A 14,963-nucleotide genomic window follows, 5' to 3' on the forward strand; every position below is an offset into this window, starting at 1 on the left:
ATTGTCTTTGAACAAACGCAACATTTACTAAACGTACGCTGCAGGAAGTAGTGCTACACAAACAAAACAAATTTAATTTGTTATTTGAGAAAAAAAGAATATAGTTTCGAAGAAGAAAATTTTCAAATTACAAGAATAAAACATTTCAATAAAATTGAAGAAATTTCGTTCAAAATATTAACAAGTGAATGAGGATTTACACTACAAAACTAAACGCCTAACTGGATTAAATTCTTCACGACAACGTTGTGCAGCAGACTACAGAAACATGCAACAAATATGTGGCTACAAAACTAAATAAATTTCTTCAAAAAAAAAAAATAAATAATTATCTTTTGAAAATGTTTTGGTTGAAAAAAAGAAAAATTCAAAATTTGTTAATTTAAAAATGTTTTCAGTGTTTTTTCGTTTTAATTTGTTATTTTGAATAAAAGAAAAATTTTCGTTTTTTGTTAAATTTGTTATTAAAAAAATTCAAAATTTTTTTGTTGGAAAAGAAAAATATGCCATATTTTTTAATTTGTTAAATTTATTGTTTATTACAAAACACAAAAAAAATATAATTGTTAATACAACAAATTATTAAACACCAAAAAAGCCAAAAGTTTTTACGCTTATTTTTTATTAAATATAATTAAATTATTATTAAGTACATATAAATTACTATAAAATTCTATAATCTAAACAAAATAATACTCGAAAGACCCACCCACCACTGGCAACAAACCCACCACCAGGAAATTAAAAATATTTTATGAAAATAAAACAAAAATTAAACAAAATGTAAGTATTTAAAGAAATAGTTACAAAAACATCTTTCCTAAAAAAGTCTGAACTTTAAACCTAAATTGAAATAGTTTAAATGTAATGCTACCTTCCTCTTTCCTTCAGTCACGACTATTTTTTTAGATTATTTTTGTAATTGTCTCGTAAATCCCCCTTTTTTAAAAGTGCATTTCAAACCGTTTCGTTTTTTTTATTTTTTGTTATTATTATTTTACTCGTATTTATCTCTGTGTAGTATATTTAAAGTTGCCCTTTTTACTTTTTCTCTTTTTCTATACATCCACTTTTATTTCGTGGTTAGTTCTATCAATTCTTTTTATTTAATTCTCTTTTATATAGTTTTTTTTTAATACATTTTTCATTCAATTCGTTTTGTGTTTTATTATTTCTTAATATTTACTACTACTTCTACTTTGTTTGTTGTTGTTATTATTTCATGTTCTTCTATCTGAAAGTGTTTGTTTATTTTTCAGTGTCAATGTTTAAATAGAGTTGCCAACTGAAATTTAAATCTTCGTGTGACTTTGACAGTTTTATTTCAATGCGTTTCACTTAAATTAAGGAAAAAAATTGTAAAAATTGCTAGATTTAGGCCAGAATATTTAACCCTCGTTTATGGGAGTTAATGATTGATATAAATGTTTGAAATTTAAAGACAAATCTTAATTGTTCAAAGCAGATTAAAATTTAATTTGAAAAAATATATTTCTTATATGCTGCAGACTCTGGTTGAAATATAATTGCCATTACAATGTTAACTTCTTGATATCATTTACAACAAAATATTACAAATATTTTCAATAAGGTTTTTATTATCTCCTCTTGTAAACATTTGTAAAAATGGAGAATTTTGAATTCTATAATTTCAAATATTTTATAAGAAATCTTATTAAGAATATAACGAAATGTAAGCATTTTTAAACCATTTTTATGAAAACTTTACATTTTATACAGAAGTACCCAGCAAAATCTTTCATTTCCATTTAAAGAGTTAAAATTCTAAAATTTACTCACACAATAACATTATAAGTCATTATTTTAACATGGTAATGTCATTGGAGGCAAGTACTTACCACAATGACTTACAAGTAATTAGAAAAATCAGTCAATGTAAATGGTGTGAAAAACTTATACTATAACTTGATGCAGAAGCTGACTAATGACTTAGAAAGTATTTATATAACACATTATAAATAAGATGTTATTAAAGTACTTCTATGTAATCGGAACGATAAGAATGAATCTTTAAAAAATATGTTAATAAGTAAGCGGTTCCAGTTGCAAGTCATTGTCAATGTGTTTCGTTACTCTAATAAATATAAATAAAAATATTCTACGATTTTTCATATTTACTTATTATGTGGGAAATCCCACATTTTTTTAGTCGGTGGAATATGCATAATATAACTCTCACGAGTTTCTAAGATACATACATATGTATATAGAGTTTTAACTTCGTATGAATGCTGTTCATATGTAAAATTTTTTCATGCTAAAGTTTAAGATTCTAGCTGTTATAAATGCATTTTTTTATTATTTCTAAGAGAGGTGTCACGCCCACTATTGCTTATTTCACTTATTCTTCAATTAAATTTTTTTTATAAGATCTTTGGTATTGCATCGCCTACTATTGCAAATTCAAAACATTTTCAAAATTGAAATGATTTTTTAGATATAAATATTATTGTGTTTTGCACCAATTTATTGCCCTAATGTTCATATGGATGTCAAAGTTGTTCGGGCAGAATTTGAAGATTATAACTCCAATAGTCTCCTAGATATATCAATTTATTACCATAATTCGTATGGGAGGTGCCACGCCTCTTAATGTAAAATTTGATTTATTTTGAACTTTAATTTGACAATTTTTTTTCTCAAATGGGTTTCTTGTGTTAAACACAAAGTGAAAAAATGCGATTCGTTTTTTTTTGCAAAAACTCTTATAAAAGTTGGATTTTATATTTTTTTTATAAAACGAATCATACAAATTAAAATTTGTACAAATACTGTTAAATCAATAAATGTTTATGTTTGATTTCTATTTAACTAAAGCAAATGTCTCTTGAAAATTTTGTTTAAAAATAAATGCATCTTTAAAAAAAACTCTAAATAAATAAATTTTCAATAAGTTTTCTAGTTTACAAACATGACCCCATTTATAACCCCTAATTATCAAAAGGGAAAAACTAAAAAAACTACATATATATATGCATATTAAATAGAAAAACAATAAAAAAACCCAACAACGACAACTTCTAATAGAAATTTAATTAGACATAACATTCTCTAAAACAACAACACAAAAATTCAAAATGAAATATTAACGCACGAGTAGACATTTCAATTTCGAATTTTAATTATCTACAATATACATACAAGTAGGTTTATGAGAATCTATACGTCTGCCAGCTATAACTATATAGAGTAACTACAATCCACTCACTACCTTCAATTTATACAGGAAAAAAATAAATAAAAGAAAAAGCCCCCTTAGGGCAATTAGTAAAATGTAAATTTTCATTCGAAAAAAAGGGTTAGAAAAAGTACTCTAAATTTTTCGAAATAATTTTAGTTTTTGAAGCTTTATATGTATCAAGGTATTGAAAATGTGACAGTTAAATATTATACAATGATAAATGTCTATTCATTTCATTAAGTTGACAGTAACAATATCAAATATGATGGTATTTGAAAAAAAACTTGTTGTAAATTTCAACTACTTTTTAAGGTGTCAGTGTGAGTGCAGTATTTTAAAAGTATACAGCCCCCTGATCACCCCTATTTTAAGTTCTTTATTTATGTGAACGTTTTTTTTTTTAAGTAAAGACAGCGTGAGTAAATGTTTGTTGTTGTTTATTTTATTTAATATTTTTTTAAAGTGTTTGTGACATATTTTTTTATTTAAGATTGTTTTTTTTTTTTCTACTTTTGTTTGGGGGGTAAAAGAGCATTATGACCCTAAACATTTTTTTATAAGAAAACTTCTCACGTTTTTTTTTAAATTTTTTTCTGGATTTAAAAAAAATATTTTAAGTGTTCTTTAGAAAATTTTTAGTATTGTTTTTGATTTGTTTATTTTTAATTAGTTTTATTTTTAAATAGAATTTCTTTAAAAATTCCAAATTTTTAATAAAGCTACAGTGGAGGTAAAATATTACAAAATATAACTTAAAAAATTGAATAGTAGTTTTGAAAACCATAAGAGCTAACTACTTCGAACTAACAAAGCCTGAAATCCTTCTGAACTTTTTAAAAAAATGGATGCACGAGCAAGAGTGGGCGTGGCAACCCATGTAATCTAAATACATTACATATGATGAAATAAGGACATTCTAATATTTTCTAACATGATATGAAAAAATACATCCCAATATTTGACATAAATATTTGTACATTTTCAATACTCTCCCCACTAAAATAATATTGGTCCTACAAAGTATACCAATCGACTCAGAATCACTTCGTTTTTTGCTATGTCCGTCTGTGTGTCCATGTATAGCGTGCGCACACAGATCTCAACTTTCAATATAATTTGATGAAATTTCGCACATACTCTTCTATACTTTTCTTCGAACGCTATTGAAAATGATTGAAATCGGTTCATTAGTTCGCCTAGCCCCCATGCAACCATACCCCTTGAAATGGTCCTAATTATGTTAAATTGTCTAGTACATATGTCAACAAAAATAAGCAAAACTTATTGTAGTCTAAATGATCGAGCCTCATTTGACCCCATCTGCCATACAAACACCCCTTTAGAAAATGACTTAAAGGTCAAAATTCCCTTATAAACAATAATAAAATTCTACATAAATAATTTTTAATTTGGAACATACTGGTGTAGGGTATATACCGAAGATTTAATTTTAAATCTAATAATGGCAACTCTATCTATACTTAAAGTTTGATTAACTTGTCAAAATGATGTTGTTGTTATTATTATTGTGTGTACATTAAATTTTTGCCGATATACAAACTCACTCAAACACACATACACACACTCTAAAAATGCCACCCTGTGTTAAACTGTTAAATAATAAAAAAAAAACAAACAACAACTACACACTCATATGGTTTTAAGCAAACGTCACTTCCGTTTTTTGTTGTTATTTTATTTTTTTTTTTGCAGACTATGTTACTACTACATGCAGACGCAATAATGTAAACATCACTCATTCGCTCACTTTTAACATTTTTTTTAATGTATTCTGCAAAGCTTTTGCTTTTGTTTTTCTTCTGCATGTTATAGTTTTTTTGTGCTTTTTCTTTTAACTCTATTCTAGTACAATACACTAACAATTTTCTACGTCTGCAGTCCACAAGAAACACTTGTGTATTCTATATTTATTTTAAAATTTTTATTTTTGAGTGTAAAATTTTGCTAAAGAGCAAATAAAAGAGTGAGTATGTGCTTTGATTTTAGGTTTTACAGTTGTTTTTTTTTCTTTTTGGAAATTCTGTTTCCTGTTTTTGCAGAAAAAAATAAATAAAACAAAACAAATTGTTTTTGCCAAATAAATGTTTTTGTTTTTACTTGTGTTTTTTTATTACTTTGGAATTCTTTTTCCATGCTGTTTTTTTATTTTTTGCTTTTTTTCTGTCCAGTTCTTTAAGAAAAACTTGTTTAACATATTTTATATGTGTCTTTCGTTTATAATTTTTGTGGCTTTAAGTAATATGTATTTACAAATTTTATAGGTTTTTATTTTTGTTGTTTAATGGTTGTCATTACAATTAGGCATTTTATAAAAAAAACTAAACGTTTAACATTCTTTGTAATTATAAACAATTTAAAGCAATTTTGTAAATTTGTTAAAAGTTATTAATGTTTTTTTATATACATATAAAATAGTTCTTTTTTTGTACAAAAAATACATGAGTTAGGCGCCAGTGGTTATTTATTTGTGATTATAATATGCCTCTAAGTTTGAAAAAAATCGTAAAATTCCTTGAATTTTATTTCTGATTAATATGTAGAATGATTGGAAATTTAAACCACAATGATGTGATATAAAATTCAGTTGTTAACATAAATAAAAGTGAGAACTTTTAATATATATATATTTTTTTTTGTTTATTTATAAGATTTTCCCTTTTAATGTTTCTCTAATAAGCAAAAAAAACAAACACATGTGAGTAGCAAAAAAAATAAATTTACCATAGATTTTGTTAGTTTTTTTAGTTTTGTTGCAAAAATTATTAAACTAAAGCACATGTAAAACACTGATAATACAAATTTGAGAGAGGGAGAATTTTAACATACATACATATTTTTTAGTTTTGTACCCCACTTTGAAATAAGCTACTAAAAGTACTTTAATAAAAAATAGGGAGTTTTTTAATAAATTTTTAATATAAATTTAAACTTTTACTTTAATACAAAAGCGTTTTAGTGATAAAAACAAGATAGAAACATGTACATACATACTTAACAACTTACTTTTTAATGTTTACTATATACCATGTGCACTACTTAGAACGAGTCTAAGAGTATGTACTTACTTTCGGTCTAATAGTAAACGCAGTAAACGTATCCTTGTAGTATATATTTTTTTTAACAAAACTACTACATAAATCCTTATTTGCGGGTTATCGTAGTAAATACTTATCTAACTGGCCTATTTGTAAGGGAGTGTGGTAAGCTATTGCTTCCAATGTCATCACCGTGATAATGTTATTGTGTAGCAAATTATAGCATTTTAATCATTTTCATTTCAATTAGGGTTTTTCTAAGGCAAAAGAGCCGCAAAATGTACATTTTATATCTTTTGCGACCCTAAATATCCAAATCTTAAAAATTTCCAATCAGACATGCTTTCAAAAAGTTTGCTATTTAAAATCATTGCAAATTGATTTTTTACATAAAAGAGGTATGAGCATAATTTAAAAAAAACTTTCCAGACTTTTTAAAATTGTTAAAATTTCACATTAATTATATATATTAATGTGAAATTTTAACAATTTTGAATAAATGTAAAAATTTATTTAAAATTTCTTAAAATGTGAAAATTTATTACAATCCTAACATAAATTTGGTAATGACTTGCTATTGTAACCACTTACCTATTAACATACTTTTCAATGACTACTACATATTGTTCTGATTACATAGAAGTTCTTTAATAACGTGATTTAAATAACGTGTTATATAAATGCTTTCTAATTCATTAGTCAGCTTCTGCGTGAAGAAATAGATGCTGAATACGTTTTTTACGCGATTAACATTGATCGATTTTTCCAATTAATTGCCAATTGCCTCCAAAAACATCACCATGTTGAAATAATGGCTTAAATGCTATTGTGCAAGTTTAACCCCTTACCTGATAATAAAAGTTTTTGCTACGATTATTTGAAAATTTATCTATTTTTTGTTTAGCTGTTACAATAAATTTTCAAAACTTTTTTTTTGCAACAGGGCAACGTGACAAATGTTAAGTTCCGAATATGTCATGAAAATTTTTGATTTTTTAAGTAAAAAAGACTTAGAAAATCTTTTTAAACCAAATCAATTCTACAATTCTAAATCGGTTTGTTGGGGGTAAAATCATACCCCACACACACACATTTTTTCAATCCAGAAAAAAACCAAAAAGAAACATAAACGAAACGCACGCTAGCTAATAATGCCTCTAAATCGTTTCATGTTATTTTTCAGATTGTGTATCTAAGAGCCCTCAACATAAAAAATACGTCATCATTTTAAAGAAACAACAATAATATTAAGAAAATATGTATAAAAGTTAAAACAAAATCGAAAAAAAAAAACGTTTTTAAAATTTTAAATGACGTCCTTAGGTAAATTATACCAAAAATTGTGTAAAAATTTAAAGTAAATATGTTGTTCTTTGTCTATAGCACAGTGAGGGCTAGTTTTTTACAATTTACATTTATACTTGTAGTTACTTAAGGAATTATAATTTATTTTATGTTACAATTAAATGGAAATTAAGTATTAAAGTTGCCAGCTATAAGTTTTATATTCAGAAACAAAATCGCTAAAAATCAACATAAGGCAACATTTAACTCAAAGCTTTTTTAAATTACAATTTAATGAAAAATATTATTTGCAAAAAAAAATTCTTTAAAATTTTTAAATTAAAAAAACATAAATTTATTTTGAACCCCCAAATCTGGTAGCTTTGTTTCTCTATATATATGCTTTTTTAGACTCCCCCTGCTCTCACACTCTTTTACTGTTATTTAGTAAAATGAGAGTACGTTAATCTTCTCCCCTTTTTTAATATTACATATGTATATATTTTGTGATGTATGTGGATTGAATTTTCATTTTTATCACCGCTGTTTTGTTGTTGTTTGTTTGAAATTTGTTTTTATTTTTCTTATACAAAATATTTTGTTGCTGCTCTTTTCTGCTTCTTCTTCTCCTAGTATATACGTTTTTTTAACTTGTTGGCGTTTTTCTATAGAGCGCAACATTTAGTGCTTCGTTTGCTACACTCATTAATGGTTGTGGTGTGTTTATTTCTTCTCATATAAATGAATAAGTTTTGGTTTTTTTTATTAATGTCGCGGTGGAATTAAACCTTTTACACAATTTCTTTTATATTGTTGTTTTTTTAATGAAAAAAGTATATTGTATATATGAAAATTTGCTGTTGTTTTTGGGGTTGTATAACTAAAATAAATGTTGAAAAAAAGAAAAACGAAGAGGCGTTTTCAAAACGAAGTTTTTGAAGAGTAAAAAAAGAAATTATTATAAAGTGAAAAAGTTCTTAAATGTGAAGGAAAATCAATTGCAATAAGTTAAACAAATTATAAAAAGAAAAATTTTTTTCGTTTAAAATCGTTATAAATCGTTTTTAACCCAAAATCAAAAAAAAAAGTATCAAGAAATAAATATATGAAGAAAGAAAACGCAAAAACCGGCCTTAAATAGTATCTAGATACGAAAAATAAAAGATGAAATAAAACACAAAAACAACACAACATTTTGTTGTTGTTTTTCTTTTAATTTTATTTTGTTGTGTTAACATCGCTTATTCGTCGTGCGGTTCGGTTCGTAAAAGCAGACAAAATATAAAAATTCTTTGCCGGTCATAGTCATTTGTACGCTTTGCCGCCATATACCGTCCGAAAAAACACGTCGCCAACACACTAAATCCAAAATCTTTAATAAAAAGTGTAAAAGAAAATCTAATGCATTCTTTAAATTGGTTTAAAGAATAGCAGAATAAAAAGATTTCTTACAAAGTTTTTAAGTAATTTTTATGAAAATGTAAAAAAAATATCCTTATTAAACCACTGTAAAGTCATTTAAAGGCCAATTTTTTAATTTTTCTAATAAATGTTCAATATTCTTTTACTACTCTACTATTTTTTACTACTATTTGACTACGTCATTAACAATAACAAAAAAAAATCACTCAAAAAGAATCTTGAAGTTTTAACAAATGAAAATTTAAAGAAAAAGAGAGAGAAAACAAATCTAAACCGACAACTTAAGCAAAGAAAACAACAACAAAAAAGATGAAATAAATTAAAAAAGCACCTTCTCCAAAATAATATACACAAGAAAAGAAACTATTTATTAAAAAAAAAACAAAACAACAACAAATCATCAGCTAACAGTATAATGTGTCATTATAACATATTTGATAACACCAAACTACTAAGAGCACTACAAACAGCAACAACAAACGTAACAGTTTTAAAGAGATAATGTTAAGTATTAACATAAACTGAATGAATGAATGCATCACACTCAATAAAATAAATAAAAGAGGCTGCTGCTATTGAATAAAAACAAACAAACAAAAAAAATACCAACAACAAGTGAGAGCCAGTCAAAACGCCAGAGAAAGAACGAGAAGGAGAGAGATAGATTGAGAAAAAGTTAAATCTCATTTAAAATATAGAAATCCTTTGCAAATCATCTGTGATATATCTTCCAATTATCTGCTACACTTAAACAAATAACAAAAACAAAAAACTTTACTTAAATTATTTTAAAATCTTTGAGAGTGACTACCACAATACAAAAAAAAACACACACATACAAAAATTATTATATATTTCTCTCTACCACCGATTTTTTATTTTCTAAGTTTATATAAAAAAACAAATATTTAGTTTGTTTTTATTTTAACAACAACAGCTTAACACAAGTAGAAAAGTTAAATTTTGTGCTCTTTGGTAACTGACGCATCATCAATTTATAAAACACAAAAACTCATTTTGAAATAAAAATATAAAAACAAAACAAAAAGAAATTGGAGAAAAAGACGTAGATTTTGTTAGCAGGCCACTGTTAACTTCACACTCACACCGTGTAGACACTTTAGAGTTACCCACTTTATGCCTCTACTCGTCAAGACAGCCACAGCGCCAAGCAACCTCCAACTATATTCTCGTTAACGCCGCCACATTATAATACGTGCTGTTAAAAGCGTAGTAGTGTCTACTAAAAATTGAAAAACTGGCTGACACGACAATTCAATTCTACTTTAAAAACCAGAACCAGAAAAATCCCTTTGAAAACTACATATATTTTAAAGAAAACAACAATGGCGGCATAGACTTTCCTCACAAATTGAACGTTTGTTTCTACACAGAGAAAAGGTGGGCTTAACTTTAAGTTTTCTATTTTTTTTAATAGATAAAATAAAAATCTTTATTATTTCTGTTAATCATCATCATACGTTTTCATGTTAGTGCCTCGTTTCTTTTTTTTCTTCTTTTAAAAGAATAATGAAAGAAAAATATTTTAAAACAAACAAGAAAACAAGAAACAAAATGTGCTACAACGTATTTATGTAGAAAAATGAAATTATTTGTTTAAAACTTTGAAAACACAGGAAAAAAACAAAAAAACTTTTTAGAATTAGAAATATGTACAATTCAGTAAAATAAATGTGAGTGTCGCATTTCTGAAAGAAATTAATTCAAAAAGTTTAAATAATTTATTTTAAAAAACAATTATTTTCAAAACTAGTGACTATTGCTGCAAGTCATACAATAAGTTTTTACCAAATTAAAGTTTATTTGAGAGTTCTCTTAAATATTCCATAAGTTAAATTCGCCTTGTTCAATTACCGTTAAAATTTTAAATAATCTTGATTTAAAAAAAAAAATCTTAAACAAAATATAAAAGCGAGGAGTAATTGTTAACGCCGTAAGAGCGCTCAGCGGCCGCCTAAAGCGGAAATAAATTTTTAAAAATCTTAAGCAAAATAAAAAGGCGAGGATTATTTGTTAAAGGTTTAAGAACTCTAAGCGGCCGTCAAATGCTAAACTAAATTTTTTACCTCGAAAATCTTTTAATATCTGCCTTTTAATTTAAGCGCTTAAAATGCACTCTAGAGTAAATTAACTGTTCTCATTCTTAAACTTGTTCTTAAATCCATGTCTATACTTGACAAATATTTTTCACAACATAAACTTACAATTTTTTGTTTTTATCAATAAAATTTCATTTTAATTTAGCATATAAACACTAATTCAATTAAAACTTAGGTTCAAAAAGGAGAAATTTTAGACAATTTTTTATGAAAACTTTATCATAACAATGATATAACTCTAATAAATGCTGACTACATATACCTAATAATTTTTTAGCATAACAAAAATTTATCAAATCTAGACATGTGCTAAGGAAGAACTTTTATTTGAATAGCCGAGAATTGAGACAAATATTATTTTTATATATGTATGTCAAACAAATAACAGATGTTTTTTTCTTCTTAAATGTACAAAGTATTAATATATTTGGTTAAAAATAAAAGTGCTATTAGCAACCATAAACATAATAGGAAAAGTTAGAGGATATAAGATTTTAATTCAAAGTTATCGTTTTTAATTAAAGTTTGGCAGATCCCTACTCTGGAGTTTACTCCTTGATGCTCCTCGATACCATGGTAGCCAATTTGTTAAGACTCCCCTCAAATTCGAAAAATTCTCTTTTGATAAACAAATATCGGTGATACAACACTATTTTCTGGCATTTTGTTTCTTATGTTCTTAAACACTTCAATTAGAATACAAATATTTTTCCTAAAAAATCAACTCTGTGGAAATGAAAAAAATAAATAAAAGATGATTAGATATGATCAGAAATTTTACGAAATTATATGCAGATGACTAATAACAATTAGATAGATAATACATAAAAGGTTTAAACAACAAAAATTTATTGATATTTTTAATTTGCAGTCTACTATCAAAAAATAATAAAACTACAAATAGGTATATAATGCAATTGTTTAAACAATATCAAAGTCATAAAGCAACAACTGTCAAAGAAATTTTGCTGACTTGTCGATGAAGAAATACTACTATATAATATTTTTAATGTTTTTTTTTTTTCATTAAAATAACAAAAAAATTATTAAACGCAAAAATTGAACTTAAGTTTAAGGTCATTAATCCATAGTTAACAAAACGTCAAGAACTGAAATAAAATACTTATTTTAAAGTCCATTTTAAACGTGTGTTTATTAAATATTATTACAAGTGTCTTTTTGTTTTTTTATTTTCCTTTATTAAATAATTTTATTTTAATTCTCTTTTAGTTATTACTTATTTTACCTGCTAAATAAAATCAATACTAAAACGTTCAATGACACTTTTTTTAAATAAATAATGAGCACTTTATTTTCACTATTTTGAAGAAAATTATTTAAACTCATTTAATTGATGACAATAACAAAATTTTTTTGTGATTGTTGCTAATTTTAATGGCCTGGCTATTGGTATTTGCTGTGTACTGGTCAATTCGCTTTGACTGCGCAAAAAACACAAACCTCATAATTGAAAAAAAATCAGATAATATTAAAAGAAATATAAAAACAAGTTATAAAAGAAATAATATAAAAACAGAAACACAAGATAAAATATATAAATGATACATATGTATTTATTGGTTCTTCAAAATTGTTTTAGCAATTTCTCTTAAAGTTAAGCACTTCTTAAATGGAATTTCAGGATTTTTGGAAAAAAATTTTTTGTAAAATTTTATTTATTCGCTTGTAAATTGGGTGCTGCGTTAAATTCACGTGATATTATTACCAATGTTTGCTTGTTATCGTAGTTATCAGTTTTTATTTATTTATATTATTTATAAATTTAACAAATTTTTAGTAACTACTCTTTATACCTGATTTTATTATAAGTATTTTAAGTTTATTTTATACTTTTATATGAAAATACTTTAATTTTGTTTAATTCCCACACGTTAAAGAAAATACATTTAGAACAACAATGTTGCCAATTTTTTACAAACATGTTTTGTTTACTAAATCTCTCATTTAGTTATAATTATGGGAGCATTGTTTATAAAGCTTTTAGTAGATCAATTCCTTAGAAAATATAAACAATTGAAAAGAAAAATAAATATTTATTAACTAACTACAGGAATTCCATGTATAAAATGTTTACTTTTTTAATTTAGGTTGAATTGGGATTTGTTTTCCATTAGTGTTTTTTTATATATAGAATTATTTTAACATTATTTTTTTACCGTTATATTCAACCGTTACATAAAGTTTTTCACATTGCATAATTAGTATTCCTCTTCTATTAACACAATTAACTAAAAAGTAACAAACATTTTCTTAATGTTTTTTTTTTTTGTTATTTTCCTTTGTGTTTAAACAGAAAATGATGATCATGATGTTGCTCAAAGCAAATATATGATGTTTTTTTATATTTTCTAAACCAAGGTTATTTTTTTTATTTTAACGAGAGGGTCAAGTTTAACTAAGAAATTATGTAAAACTTAAGTAATTCTAACTAAAAATAGAAAAAATATTGAGGCTGTATGAAATCAACGCCTCTTTTGGTAATATAGAAAAGCATTACTTTTGTAATAGTTTCATAATTTTAACAAAAATATGTAATATTTTTCTAGTAAAAAACTTAATTTATCATTTTTCTCTTAAATTTTTAAACATCTTTTAAAACGCATAAGTTTGTAATAGTTAAGAGTAATAGTTTGTGTAAGTACCATGGCTGGTTTTGTACCCTTTATTTATGCTTTACTATGTTAGACGGCCCTGCCCCTCTTTAAAAGTTTATTTTTTTAATTTATTTTTCTTGCTGTAAGACGCCACTTGGTGTTATACCGGTGTCTGCACCATTTATCGGTTGCAGCGGCAATAACAACATTCATTATTTATGGAACAGCCCGAGAATTTTTGTTCATTCCACTTTTTTTTTTCCTTTTTTCTTACTGAAACCGAACAGACAAAAACAAGTATCTTGTTAGACAAATATAAACAAAATAATAATAAAAGAAAAAAAAGTTCCCCTCGTTTACAATCAACGACTTCTGCTGGCAGTCGTATGTGTATTCAATAAAGTACATAAATACTATATGTACTTGTGTTATACTATATACAGTAGTTTTCCGATTTAACGACCATTCAATTCTACGAACATCGCATTTAACGAACAAGCTAATTTTTCCTATTGACTACCTTAAATAACGAACAAAACTTGTTTTTTGTACTCTGTTTAACGAACTAATAAAAATATTATAGCAAGCGGTGCTTTTATATCCAAAACTATAACTCATTCTGGGTTCTTATTAAATTTTAGTTCGATGTAGCTATGTCCGTCCTTCAGATAATGACTTTAACGCTCAATACTCGCTTAACAATAGGAGTACGCCGAGTACTAACCGATATCTCTAACAAATTTTATGGGAATCGGTCCATAATTGACCTTACCCTCCATATCAGGTCCCCTTAAGGAAATTACATCAACGCGCTTTACTCGCTTAAAAATACGAGTATAGCGATGAACTTCGAGAAATAACTTTAAAGCTTTAAATTCGACACAAATATGGGTTGAAGGTGGGTATATAAGATTCGGAATTTTGTGTTTTGTGCTATTTTTATAAAAAAAGAATTAATTTTTATAAAATACATTTAAAAAACATTTTATGTACCTATTTTTAATTATTTTCCTACCAAAAACCCACGTTTTACTTAGTACTGCATATAACGAACTTTTCAATTTTACGAACAGGCCAGACAACATATGGGTTCGTTAAATCGGAAAACTACTGTAATAAGAAAAATTGGCTTTATCGCTAGCTCTCTCTTTTTCCTTTAAATTTTTCGTACAAAATTTAGATTGTAATAATTGCTCGTAGATTGCAAGTATTGCTTTCCATGCGTGCCTGTAAATTTAATTTATTTTAATATTTTTTTTTTGTT

At 25.6% G+C, this 14,963-nt stretch overlaps 1 protein-coding gene across 5 annotated transcripts in view; it reads left to right on the plus strand.

The window, feature by feature from the left end:
* The window catches only part of LOC111676161 (transcription factor E2f1), an 88,022-nt gene that overhangs the window by 57,773 nt on the left and 15,286 nt on the right, over nucleotides 1–14,963 (plus strand). Inside the window, exons 1-2 of one of the 5 annotated variants that reach the window (XM_046950710.1) lie at nucleotides 8,229–9,022; nucleotides 9,179–10,365. The exons of 1 other annotated variant lie outside the window; for it this stretch is intronic. The gene's annotated coding sequence lies outside the window, so the exon portion shown is untranslated. Of the gene's footprint in view, nucleotides 1–584; nucleotides 784–8,228; nucleotides 9,023–9,178; nucleotides 10,366–14,963 lie in introns of those variants that run through there. 3 more of the 5 variants (XM_046950712.1, XM_046950713.1, XM_023437081.2) reach the window with 3 other exon arrangements.

This window comes from Lucilia cuprina, chromosome 4, assembly GCF_022045245.1.
Source record: "Lucilia cuprina isolate Lc7/37 chromosome 4, ASM2204524v1, whole genome shotgun sequence".
Classification (NCBI taxonomy): Eukaryota; Metazoa; Arthropoda; class Insecta; order Diptera; family Calliphoridae; genus Lucilia; species Lucilia cuprina.